The sequence below is a fragment of the Podarcis liolepis genome (assembly GCF_965112155.1).
Source record: "Podarcis liolepis genome assembly, chromosome: 8".
NCBI classification, from domain to species: Eukaryota; Metazoa; Chordata; class Lepidosauria; order Squamata; family Lacertidae; genus Podarcis; species Podarcis liolepis.
The window spans coordinates 68,558,435-68,571,606 of NC_139560.1; the positions used below are offsets into that span (position 1 = coordinate 68,558,435).

The following is a 13,172-nucleotide window of genomic DNA, read 5'->3' on the forward strand; positions in this document are numbered from 1 at the left end:
AAACCAAGTGGCAGGACGACGGAAACAACCTCTCAGTTAAAATTCAGCTGCTGCAATTCTTCTCTGTAGTTGCAATCTAATGAAGCTGTATTCTTCATGCGGGGAAACCAGGCATATAGCTGGAAGGTGATCCTTAGAAGCTCCTGCTGCAGTCACAGGCGAGGCAGTTTTCATCTTCAATTTTCAATTTAAACTCAAAAGTAGTTTGCCACTTTCGTAGGTGGCAGAAACTTCAAAGAAATCCCTGAGACTCCAGCATTTTGTGTTATTTTAATCAGGAAGTTTTTTGGGGGGTGGTTAAAATCCCCCTAAACATTCTCAAGTAACCACTGGTGGTCCCCCAATTTCCGCTAGCCACTCTAACCAGAACTACAACTAATCCAGAACGCGGCAGCCAGACTGGTGACTGGGAGCGGCCGCCGAGACCACATAACACCGGTCTTGAAAGACCTACATTGGCTCCCAGTACGTTTCCGAGCACAATTCAAAGTGTTGGTGCTGACCTTTAAAGCCCTAAACGGCCCAGACCCAGTATACCTGAAGGAGCGTCTCCACCCCCATCATTCTGCCCGGACGCTGAGGTCCAGCGCCGAGGGCCTTCTGGCGGTTCCCTCACTGCGAGAAGCCAAGATACAGGGAACCAGGCAGAGGGCCTTCTCGGTAGTGGCACCCTCCCTGTGGAACGCCCTCCCACCAGAAGTCAAAGAGAACAACAACTACCAGACTTTTAGAAGACATCTGAAGGCAGCCCTGTTTAGGGAAGTTTTTAATATTTAATGCTGTATTGTTTTTAACACTCAATTGGGAGCCGTCCAGAGTGGCTGGGGAGGCCCAGCCAGATGGGCGGGGTATAAATAATAAAATTATTATTATTATTATTATTAGTAGTAGTAGTAGTAGTAGTAATATATGTGTGTTTTCCTAGCTCATCATGCTCAGGTGTCTTAAAACGTGAGCTCCTTTTCCCTGAAATTCTTCCTCTGTTCACAATTTAAACTGAGACTAGTTCAGGTTCATAAGCCGATATGGTAAGGAATTGCTCATTTTGCCAGCATTTTCCTGACACGCTTAGCATGCTGTCCTAGTATAAACCCATTCAATGTATTCCTCATATTAGGCACTTTGAAGCAGGAAGCCATTGTTGTCAAGCACTCAGGGGAAGCTGATCTCTTTAACCACCATTCTTGTTGCAACCGTGGTAGGTTCAGCAGATCTGTCAAAAATGGAAATGCAGTTTACAGAACCATCCTTTGGGTCCAATCAATTGCCCCGGGAAAGTTCAAAGGCAGTCGGATATGTCCCAATGGCAGGCTGCTGCACCGCTTGTGCACAGCCAATGCATTCCTGCCCTAGCTAAGCAAGAGTCTAACAAACAACAACAACAATAAATTTTATTATTTGTACACCGCCCATCTGACTGGGTTGCCCCACCCACTCTGGGTGGCTTCTAACATATATAAAAACATAATAAAACATTACACATTAAAAGGCTTCCCTATAGAGGGCTACCTTCAGATGTCTTCTAAAAGTCAAATAGTAGTTTATCTGTTTGACATCTGATGGGAGGGCGTTCCACAGGGTGGGTGCCACTACCAAGAAGGCCCTCTGCCTGGTTCCCTGAAACTTCACTTCTCGTAGGGAGGGAACTGCCAGAAGGCCCTTGGAGCTGGACCTCAGTGTCTGGGCAGAGCGATGGAGGTGGAGACGCTCCTTCAGGTATACTGGGCCGAGGCTGTTTAGGTTTCCAGATTATGCACAGCTCTTCCCCAGGCTTTGATTATGAGAGCAAAAATTAAACATCTAATAGTCGAGATAGAAGTAACTGGGTAGTCAGGCTGATGGTTACTTGGTTGCAGAAGTTTACTGGCCATTGCTGTTGGCATGGAGATAGTCTAGGTTGAATGCAAGCATGCCATTCTGATGTGTGATGTCACAAAGGGGATATGCTTTAAGTCTTGGTAAAGTTCAAAACAATTAACAGTCAGACTGCATCTCAGCCCTGTCAAGATGGATCTCCATAACAGGTCATGAATAGTTTTATTTGGGGAATATATTAACTTTTACTATTGGGGGAAAGTTTTAGATTAGTTTTCCAGTTTGTAACCCATCAAGCTGAGGCCAATAAATATACATTTGTAACCCTGTACCCATTAAATAATCAACTTTATGTGTGAATTTGGGACTGATTCATACAACCACATTTCCTTTCTCAAGAAAGGTTGGAAGGTATGTAATTTGAATGGCTATTGCTCTCTGCTGTTAGGGTGTTGTCAGCAGATCCTGGCTAATTGCCTAGGAAAGTATAAACAAGGAAAAGTTTCATACAGTTCTTTTTTATGTCAAACTTTACAGAGAGAGGCTATAGAACCCAGCCTCTTGGATAATGGTGTTGTCCTGAGTGAATCTCCACCCTCCGTCTCTCCCACTTGCTCATCTATTACTTCTACGGGTGCTGATACATGCCCTCTGTCTTTGAGCTCTTTGCTCTCCTACTTTTAAGGCTCGCAGGGTTCTGGGAGATGGTAGGTCTGGAATGCTTTCTTGCAACAACATGTCAGCCAGCTGCTGCTCTGGCTCTCCCATGATTTCCCAACTTTCCCCCTCCTCTGCCTCTGAGCTGCGACCTCCCCCAAACTCCTGTTGTAAATCTACATTGTCTTCCTCTTCCTCCTCCCTGGACGGATCAGGATGGAGAGGCTGTCTCCACCATTCCTCCTCTGCCCAGTCTCTGAGACTACCTCCTCTTCAGCTGCTTCTTTTTCCTCTCTGGACTCAGCTATACAGCTCCAAATAAAACGTTTAAATGTGTTGTAAATATACGAATGTGACACCAGATGGCGATGGTGAGCTATGCCAAATGCAATGTATTTTTCAAAATGTTTCTTTTAATAAAAAGCATTCTCACAGCGTTCTTTATATGTGTGTAGATTGCACCTCTCTCTCACTCAAGCTTCTTGTGGCTCACCATCCAACCATCTTGACAACCCCTTCATCTCCTGCCCTATCTTAAGTGACCCACCACCACTCTCCTGAGTCTGAGCCTTCCTGATGCTTCCACAGGGGGTTCTCTGGCTAGGACCTTCCACCACACCTCCCTGTCCAGCCAGTCCCTGACACAGGCTAAAGAACAGGCTCCAGTTCAGGTTGACAAGGGTCAACAAGGAAAGGTAAAGCCAGAGGCAGGACTGACCCTACCATTAGATGGGATTGTAGCAGTTAACAGGGGGGAACTGACAGGTGATGATGACATAGAGCACCTTATAAACCCTGGAATTAACCAAGATCTGCTACACAGCACATACATTTCCAGCAGCTATGATCTCTCCAGCTTCAAGAGCAGAAATAATCGATACCTGTGTAGGATGGCCGTGTTCCACTGACCATAATAAAGGAAGCCAGACAAGCAGACTCCATTTCGGGTTTGCGTTTGCAGAGGTGGCTTTGGTTTCTCTTTGCCTCTCTCCTCATATTTCATGCCTTCATGCAATATTTACAACTGAAAGAAAACGTTCTATATCAGGAAGGAATGATAAAGGGATGCTTTAGCCAGAAATGCAAGCAAAGAGGAAAAGACTTGCCTCGCGCTGCAATGCTCAAGGGACTAACGGTCATTTAGAGAAAACACATCTCAGAAGCATCCAACAAAATGCAGCTCCACAACTCACTCGGCTCTAACCTGCCTGTTTATTTAGAGTGGATACGCGAAGGTTTGCATCTGCCCGAAGAGTGTGGTCAGGAATATGGTCCTATAAATAGTTGGCAAGTGTAAAGCGGGCCACAGAAATGCTATGGGAGAACAGAACAGAACAGAACACACTGCTGCAAAATATGATTTTAATAAGCAGCACCAAGCTAAATCCCTGTATGTTTCAAATTGTTCTTCGGAGGAAATTGTATCTGTTTAACTATTAAAGATTTCGTTCTTGTTTGCTGTTTGCTCAAAAGCCACAGTTTGCAAACTTGGCTGGCCTTGGCTACTGAACTGTTCAGTTAGAAACTTGCAGGGATTTAGCTCGGCACAGCTTATTAAAATAATCTTTTGCACCTCTTGCTGTTTACCAGTCCACTTTCTCCCATCAAAATTAAATGTACGGAATTCAGCCGAGATATGCACATTCTGCGATGCCTGTTGGGGATTATGCATGATGGCCAGAGAATGTACAAAATTCAGTCGTCGTTTGCACATTTCCCATGGCCTGCTGGAGACTATAAATAAATAAATATATTTATAAATAAATGGAATAAATGCGATCTCTTATCACATGACAGTGCAGATAAAAAAGAGCAAGGGAGGAATGAATTTTCAGGTGTAAGATTAAAGATCAGCACAGTCAAATCAACCAGTGGGTGTTCATTAAGTGTGATGGAGTCGTGATGTTCTATTCAGACATTTTAGATGAATGTGTGACACCATTGCATATAAAGTGCTTTTCTTTCCTTGATTAGGTAGCACCATTTGGGATTATAGACCTCTACATGTGAATTCTATGGACTGCCATTTATTACAGCTGATACCCTCATGACACCTGGTGACAAATAAAATGCTCGTGGATGGAAGACATTAAAATAAATTCAAAATGAGAGAACAGCCAGAAAACACCCAAGAAGAACCCCAAGCATCTCTCCTGAGAGCAGTAGTGTAGCCTTATTAGACTTTACCGATGGTAGGGTGAGTGTTGCTCCCAGAACAGGGAGGAAGGAGTCAAATGACACCAAGGTTGATTCAGAGAAAGAGTTTATTCTGCTCCCCGGATAGCAGAAGGCACTTGCGTGGTCAGTTCACAACAAGTCCAAAGAAATGAGAAATTTCATGCAGTATATATATCCTCCAGGCACCCTCTCCCCCCTTCCCCAGGAATCCAACCATGTCAGCTCATACACGCAAGTTGACATCCATGACCATAAAGAGATATTCCTGTTCTGGTACTCTTGACCATAAAAGGTTGTTCCTGTTCCTACACTCTTATCTTGGGGCAGGAGGTCACCAACTCTAAGAACACTCCTGGCACCGTTCCCGGGTCTCTTGTCAGACCTGACAAGATCTGTGCATCTTTTTGTGGTCAGGATGTAAGATAAGACCTAGACGTGCTATCCCTGCTCCATGGAACTGGCAAGGTCATCCATTACCGTCACGGACTGATAAAGGAGAGGGCTTTGAGCACTTGTTTATACAGCTGGGTTTCTGTTTATACATTGACTCAAAAGCTCAAGTTAATGCATTTTAGAAATGCTCCCTTGGAGAAGGAAAAATGAGGATTTTGGGTCCAGTTTCAGACTGACTGCACAGAACCCATTCCTTCCCCCTTCAGTAGCAACCAACATTTGCTTACGGTGGTACTTTTAAATGCACACAAATTTAAAAACAAAACGGCAACTGAAAGCCTATGAGTTAAGATCATCTTGAAAGCACCTGACCAGAAACCCTATGTTTTTGTCATCTCCATGACCTGCATTTTTATACAAGAGGAATTGGGAGTAACATCACCCTTATCAGTGTGATGGCAGGTGATTGGTTACCATTCTACAATTGCAGCGCTGCTTTGTATTTAAGGGAGACTTAAGAACTGCACACCTGCAACCACAACGTGTCAACAAGGTCATAAAATGGAACATTACTTTTCTGAACTCCGACTTTCAGTTTTATGAAAAGTGGCTCTGCAGGAAGAGGGAAACCTATGAGTACCCTGCTCATACAACTTAGACAAAAGTATGCTATCCCGAGAAGATACTCTCAGTGCACTCTCAGCACTAAAATTACAACTTACCCACCTGGGAAAGTAGTGTATTGTGCCTGGTTTGTTGTTGTTGTGGTTAAGGGCTGAGGTTGGGGAAATGGATTTCAGTTACAAGGATCGACTCAAAGGGTAGCAATTTTTTGTCAGAAGAAATTATATGGACGCTATCAGCCCAGGCAGCGTAAGCTGAAGCAGAGAAAGTTACCAGCTGAGTCCAAATTACCGAGTAGTTGTCTGATGTTATTTAACCTTTCTGCAAAGATTGCTCCAAGTGTTTTGCTAGAAAGTGGAGAGGGTCATGTTGATGCTTCAGCCTCCCCCTTTATTATCTGGGCCGTACAACTCTAAACAAGGCAACACATTTACCCAAGCTTCCGTGTGCTCCTTGTGACTTTGGGTTCAATTTGCTTCGCATCTCAAGGCGAAGCTCCCTAATTTGCGCTTTCTGAAACAATACGTGAGCCGCAAGGCAGCCATCTTTCAAAATCTGCACTTATTTGAAATTTGCAATGCCACGTAAGCCTAATAATATGTACACAAATGCATATACGGGGATAAAGCGTGTGTTTTAAAAGTGCAAGAGTCCATGAAAATAACAAGCAAAAATATGCATGGGAATGCTGGTGATTTTTTATTATTATTAAAAAAATCACTGGCTGATGTGAATGACTGGAAGAATGAGAACCGGGGGGGGGGGGGGGACGGGACTGAAAATGACAGATTTGGCCATCCCTAGGCTACAGAGCTCCATTCTTCTCCCACACCTGGCAGCCTTGCCTGCTGCTGCAGCAGAAACCTTGCATCGTCTCTTGCTCATGAAATGCAAGTGGAACATTGCAAGGAGTATGAGGGAGCAGTGGTATCAATGGCAGCTTTCTCCTTCCTGGGGCAGTGTCATCACAGGAAGAGAACTATTCACCTGCAGACACCTGCTGCAGAGCCTGCCCTTCTACCTGGGTAACTGTGCTCCTCATCCCTATCTCCTTCAGTTTAAAATGTATGTCCTTGTGTTACCCAGCTAGAGTGAAGACAATGTAGCTCTCCAGTTGTTAGAGTGCAGCTTCCACTGGAGCAAGACAGTCTGAGCATCTTACGCCGATCCTGGTCTGACTGCACTGGCTACCAATTAGTTTCCAGGCCCAATTCAAAGTGCTGGTTTTGACCAACAATGCTTTAGACTGCTCAGGAGTGCAATTCCTCAAGGACCGCCTCTTCCCATATGAACCTACCCAGTCCCTGAGATCATCTTTACAGGCCCTCCTTCGTGTGCCTCTTCCTCGAGAGGTCTGGAGGGTGGCAACAGGAGAACGAGCCTTCTCTGTAGTAGCTCCCCATCTATGCAATGCTCTCCCCAGGGAAGTTCGCCTGGCGCCTTCATTATACACCTTTAGGAGCCAGGCAAAAATGTTCCTTTTCAACCAGGCCTTTGATCGACATCCTATACCCTTTTAAAATGTGGCTATTGGATTGTTGTTGTTTTCATTTTGATTATGTATTTTCGTTTCATATTTTGATTTTGTTCTGTGAACCACCCTGACACCTCTGGGTATTGGAAATTTAAATTCAATAAATCATCATCATATCATCATCATTCCTGACTGTTGGCCATGTTGGCTGGGACTGATGGGAATTGGAGCCCACCGATATCTGGAGAGCCACTGTCTCCAGAAACCTAGTTCCAATGCTAGCCTATCTTGTATCTGTGTCTTATTATGCATCCTCTGCAGGGTCCTTGCCAATGAGTGAGTGGACGATTCAGAGTCAAAGATGGAGAGCAGGTTTTGACAACCATACACAAATAAGCCAGGAAGCAAAATAGTAGGATCTGTATAAAGGATCACCAGTAATGACTTGGGATTCTCATTGGTATAAGGTTAAACACGTATTTTGTCCCTCTCCCTCTTGGTTGTTGTTGTTTAGTCGTCTCCGACTCTTCGTGACCCCATGGACCAGAGCACGCCAGGCACTCCTGTCTTCCACTGCCTCCCGCAGCTTGGTCAAACTCATGTTCGTAGCTTCGAGAACACTGTACAGCCATCTTGTCCTCTGTCATCCCCTTCTCCTTGTACCCTCCCTCTTGGTAATCAGCCACAATGCATAGTTGTCAGGCTTCAGTGAATTCCGATCCTCTCCCCTCTCACGGCAGACATCCAAGGAAGTAGACGAGGAAGTTCTTATCAAGTCTTTATTCAGTAATTCACAGCAAGAGGATCATGTACTCCGCCTCTTAGATTAATGGCATTGCTCCAACTGAGCTCCTCCCCCCTCCCTTCCTAGCAACAGCACTTCCCTTTATGGTGGCCATCAGGGTTAATTGTCTCTGTGGCCTTTGCTCTTCCACTTTCAATGCATGCTAGGTTCTGGGAGAAGGGGGGGTCAGAAATGCTCTCCAGTGATAATGTGTCAGCTGGCTGCACTGCCTTTGTCTCCCCCTTTTCTCCTCCCAACTCATCTGTTCACCTGTCTCTGAGCTGTGAGCTTCCTCAAACCACTGCTGTAATTCAATACTGCCTTCTTCTTCTCTGGAAGGTTTGGGGGGCAGTCTCCACCATTCCTCCTCAGTCTTGTCCCCCTCAGTCCAGTCCCTGACATCAGTCTTGCAAAGCCAGATCAGCAATGCAACCCCATCCATGCCACCCGACCAGTCGCTACTGGACCTGCCCCCTTCATTTGCGTACCTCTGAATATTTCCCCGAAGTCTGAAAACACCATGCTTTGAGGAAACGGCTACCTCTATTGTGTAAGCCATGGGTGAAAGAAAAAATAAGAAATAGAGAGAAGGATTCACTTTGAGCCCCATCAGCAGAAGGCATGTGTAAAGATGTCTGCTTGTGCAATGGGGCTTTTACTACCCCTTCCCCACATGCCCCCATCTGAAATTAGTGTCGGGTGGGTGGGAGAACCCCCGGAACAGTGCAGGGAGGGGAGTGCTGAGATCATTCCGTCTGGGAGGCTGAAACGCTTGCACTGCAGGCAACATTGAATTCCACCCAGAAATGTTTTCCTGGAAAGCTTATAAGGACATCCAGAAAAGGACACCTGGCCCCCAATAACAGCAAAATTGAATGGATTTGTTTCTTGGCACAGCTCCTGTTTCTGCTGATGAAGAGGCTGTTCAGTGGGGCATGTGCACTGGAAACATGTGGAAAGTTCATCAGTGACAAAGAGAGCTGAGCCTCATCCATTTCACCCAACAGTACTGTTTATGGCACAGATGATGAATGAGACTTGCTGACAATGATGACCTGGGGGGGCCTTTCGCAGAACACGATGAAGTACAATTAGTGCTCGGGGCTCTTGAAGAGTGCAATACAATGCAATAAATACTTCTCACGAAGTATTAAAACACATTTTTAAAGGAGGGAAAAGATGATGCCCTAAAAGGGAAACCAGCGGTGAATGTCCTAACAGCCTGTAGGACATGGGGAAATGTGCCTGTCTGGTGCACAAAATAAGATGGGGGGGGGAGGCGACTGTTGTGCTCTTGCACAGATCCCACTCATTAACTGTAATGTGTTTATTTATTTAAAATATTTGTGAATCACCCATAATCATAGATCTAACTGATTTACCGCAAAATAAAACACAGAATAGCTTGCACCGTAAATTAAACGGCAGAGTAATCAAAGTGACTAGATAAAATTAATGCCGTGGAAATGCTAGGTGAAATAAGAATGTTTTCATGACAGGCCAAAATCCATACAATGCCGGTATCCAAACCACACTTCCACAGAGAAGATGTTCTGCCATGCAGGGACTGCTCTGCTGAATGCTCTCTTCTGAGTAGAGTTGGATTTTGGGGGCACGAGGCAACTCCAAACACTCAACCTTATTATCCCAGTGATCTACCCACCCTATAAGGAGTGAGACACTCTTTAATGTATTGTCAATTTGGGCTTGGTCCAGGCCTCAAAAGGGATGAACCAGAGATGGAGGTGTGTGACCTCATGATTATGGACAGACGACTTCCTGAAGAGCTTTGGGCATATAGTGATTGTTTACCCCTGACTAGAGTTTTGAATTATGGTGTTGGAGGAGACTCTTGAGAGTCCCATGGACTAGAAGAAGATCAAACCTATCCATTCTGAAGGAAATCAGCCCTGAGTGCTCACTGGAAGGACAGATCGTGAAGCTGAGGCTCCAATAATTTGGCCACCTCATGAGAAGAGAAGACTCCCTGGAAAAGACCCTGATGTTGGGAAAGATGGAGGGCACAAGAAGAAGGGGACGACAGAGGACGAGATGGTTGGACAGTGTTCTCGAAGCTACCAGCATGAGTTTGACCAAACTGCGGGAGGCAGTGGAAGACAGGAGTGCCTGGCGTGTTCTGGTCCATGGGGTCACGAAGAGTCGGACACGACTAAATGACTAAACAACAACAAAAGAGTTGTGAACTTGTTTATGGTCCACGCCTGCAGAGTAATGGAACCTCATGAATTCCTGGATATTCAGGGAGATTTTCCAATGGACAAAGCTGGAGTGGGGCCAATGACAACTTGAGACAGCCCCAAGGCTGTCATGGAGGCTATGAAGCCCCAAGAACATGGAGAGGGGCCCATGTTGGTGCAATTGGGCTAGAAGTGTGTGAGTGTGTATCCCAGGGCTGCCATATTTTGAAGCGCAAAAAAGAGGATGCTATGACGGCTCTCAAAAGCAAGTATTCAGCCACCAGTCATGTCTCATCCAGAAAGCATAGGCAGAGACATTTTAGCAAATTTTAAAAATCCACCCAGGCAGAAATTTTACCCCTGAAAAAGAGGACATGTCCTGGAAAAAGAGGACACATGGCAACTATAGTATCCGGAGCATTCTGGAAGCAGCTGTAAGTGTTTCGCTTGCCAATAAAAAGTTAACTAAAGGTGTGCCTTCCTTATCTGGATCCACAAAGGATCATGGGAGTGTTCATTCCCAGTGGGGATCATGGGACATAGTCAAGGCATAGGTAAAGGTAAAGAGTAAAGGGACCCCTAACCATTAGGTCCAGTCATGGCCGACTCTGGGGTTGCAGCCCTCATTTCGCTTTATTGCCTGAGGGAGCCAGTGTACAGTTTCCGGGTCATGTGGCCAGCATGACTAACCCGCTTCTGGCGAACCAGAGTAGCTCACGGAAACGCTGTTTACCTTCCCGCCGGATCTATTTATCTACTTGCATTTTGACGTGCTTTCGAACTGCTAGGTTGGCAGGAGCTGGGATCGAGCAACGGGAGCTCATCCCGTTGCGGGGATTCGAACCACCGACCTTCTGATCAGCAAGTCCTAGGTTCTGTGGTTTAACCCACAGCACCACCTGCATCCCTAGTCAAGGCATAATCCCCAGCAATAAAAGATGGTACTTTCTTGGGAAGCACCAAGGTAACATGCATTTGTTTTTAGTCCTGGGTGTAGAGGAACAGGAACAAAGAAGAAGCAGACGCTCCATTCAGCTTCTTCAAGAGTTTGATTGAGCCACTCACAAAGCCCAAGTGGTTTCAGGGCAATTGCCTCTTCCTAAGCATAGCTATTTTGATTGCTGCTTCTTATCTACTCTTCCGTCAGCTGCAAATGAACAAATAAATACATTTCTAACCCCCCCCCACAAAAAAAAAATCAACAGAGGTAATCTCTTCTTGAAGGAGAAATAACCTTTGAACAACTGCTGAATTTAAACCTGCATTGAGAGGGAATATTTTAACTCCTCTACAAAGAATGCTTTTAATATAGCATCAAGCGTGTATAAGGAAGCTCTCAGGAAAAGCTCTATATGAGGGTCTTCCCTGATTATGCTACTGTGTTAACACAAAACACAGCTGATTCCAGGTGTCATAACCTGAATGAGGGTTTAAAGTTGCGGCCAGATATTCATAACCGCAAACCTATTCACTCAGAGTTTACCAAACTGATTATTTAACTCAGAGCTTTCCAAACTTTTCATACTGGTGACGCACTTTTTTAGACATGCATCATTTCGTGACATAGCAATTCAGCTTTAGTAGCAAACCAGAAGTTAAACTAACCCCTTTCCAGCCCCCTGGAGGAGTGTGGGGAGCATTCGCATGACATAACTACACAACGCAGCCAAAACATGTGTCGCGACACAGTTTGGAAAGCTCTGGTTTAATTGATAGATTTGTGTCTATGGAGTCAGGATGGAAATTATGCTGCACATCTCCTTAGGCTCACAATGGTCTAAACCACTGAGTCTCTTGGGCTTGCCAATCACAAGGTTGGCGGTTTGAATCCCCACAGTGGGGTGAGTTCCCGTTGCTCAGTCCCAGCTCCTGCCCCATCTCTTAATCCCAGAGATTTACAAAAAGAAAAACACACACCAATAAATATATTTTAGCAAGGGGCAAGATTGAACAAAGCATGGATGCACAAAACACACACACACATATGGGACACAGGTGGCACTGTGGGTTAAACCACAGAGCCTAGGACTTGCCGATCAGAAGGTCGGCGGTTCGAATCCCCACAACGGGGTGAGCTCCCGTTGCTCAGTCCCTGCTCCTGCCCACCTAGCAGTTCGAAAGCACTTCAGAGTGCAAGTAGATAAATAGGTACTGCTCTGGCGGGAAGGTAAACAGCGTTTCCGTGCGCTGCTCTGGTTTGCCAGAAGCGGCTTAGTCATGCTGGCCACATGACCCGGAAGCTGTATGCCGCCTCCTTCAGTCAGTAAAGCGAGATGAGCGCCACAACCCCAGAGTCGTCCTTGGCTGGACCTAATGGTCAGGGGTCCCTTTACCTTTACTATTTTGAGGGGAAGGCTTGTGCACAATGGCTGATTAGCCGCTGAGGATCTCAATGGTTCATTACCACATAATCATAGTGAAAGAAAGTTTGTGTGCCCACTGTTCCACCATGAAAAGACTTCGTCTGCCCTGCAATATTTGAACCAATCTCATCTCCAAAGATGTCCCCTTCACACACCCAAAAGGCTAAAGTATATAACTGGCTTAGAGCTGCCTACTCTGCCATCAGTTTCTCCTCAGTAAAGAGGGAGTAGATCATTGTGTCTTGACTGTTTTCTTTAAACAATAAATATTGCATGTTTTGGCTGGTGTATCACAGGCATTTTATATGACACACTTACGTTTGGATAGCTATTCAGATTTGATGAATGCTTTTGCTATTTTAGAAAGCTCACCATCTCGAAAGAGGGGAGAAAATACTAATTTAGATAGCCACAGGAAGGCCCATAGACAATTGGTTTTTAGACTTCCTGGCCGACTCATACCTGCCAGCTCAGAACAATTGGGTGGCGGGCAGAGAGAATTGCTGATTTTCATTTGGCAGTATTTCCACACTGAGAAATAAAAGAAAATGTAAAACTTCTCATACAAGAAGCTCAGAACTGCCGTCCAAACGTGAAAGTCTGCCAGAGGGAACAACAAAGGCAGCATTCCATTGTAAAGCAATAATATGAGGGTGGATGAACTATGCAGAAAATAATAATTAACT

The 13,172-nt window shown here is 45.3% G+C and overlaps 1 long non-coding RNA gene across 1 annotated transcript; it reads left to right on the forward strand.

The window, feature by feature from the left end:
* Positions 1 to 1,946: 1,946 nt before the first annotated feature.
* Positions 1,947 to 9,085, forward strand: LOC310714414. The gene is made up of 2 exons (XR_014529724.1): positions 1,947 to 2,024; positions 8,823 to 9,085. It is a non-coding gene; the product is annotated as an uncharacterized lncRNA (long non-coding RNA).
* Positions 9,086 to 13,172: the final 4,087 nt, after the last annotated feature.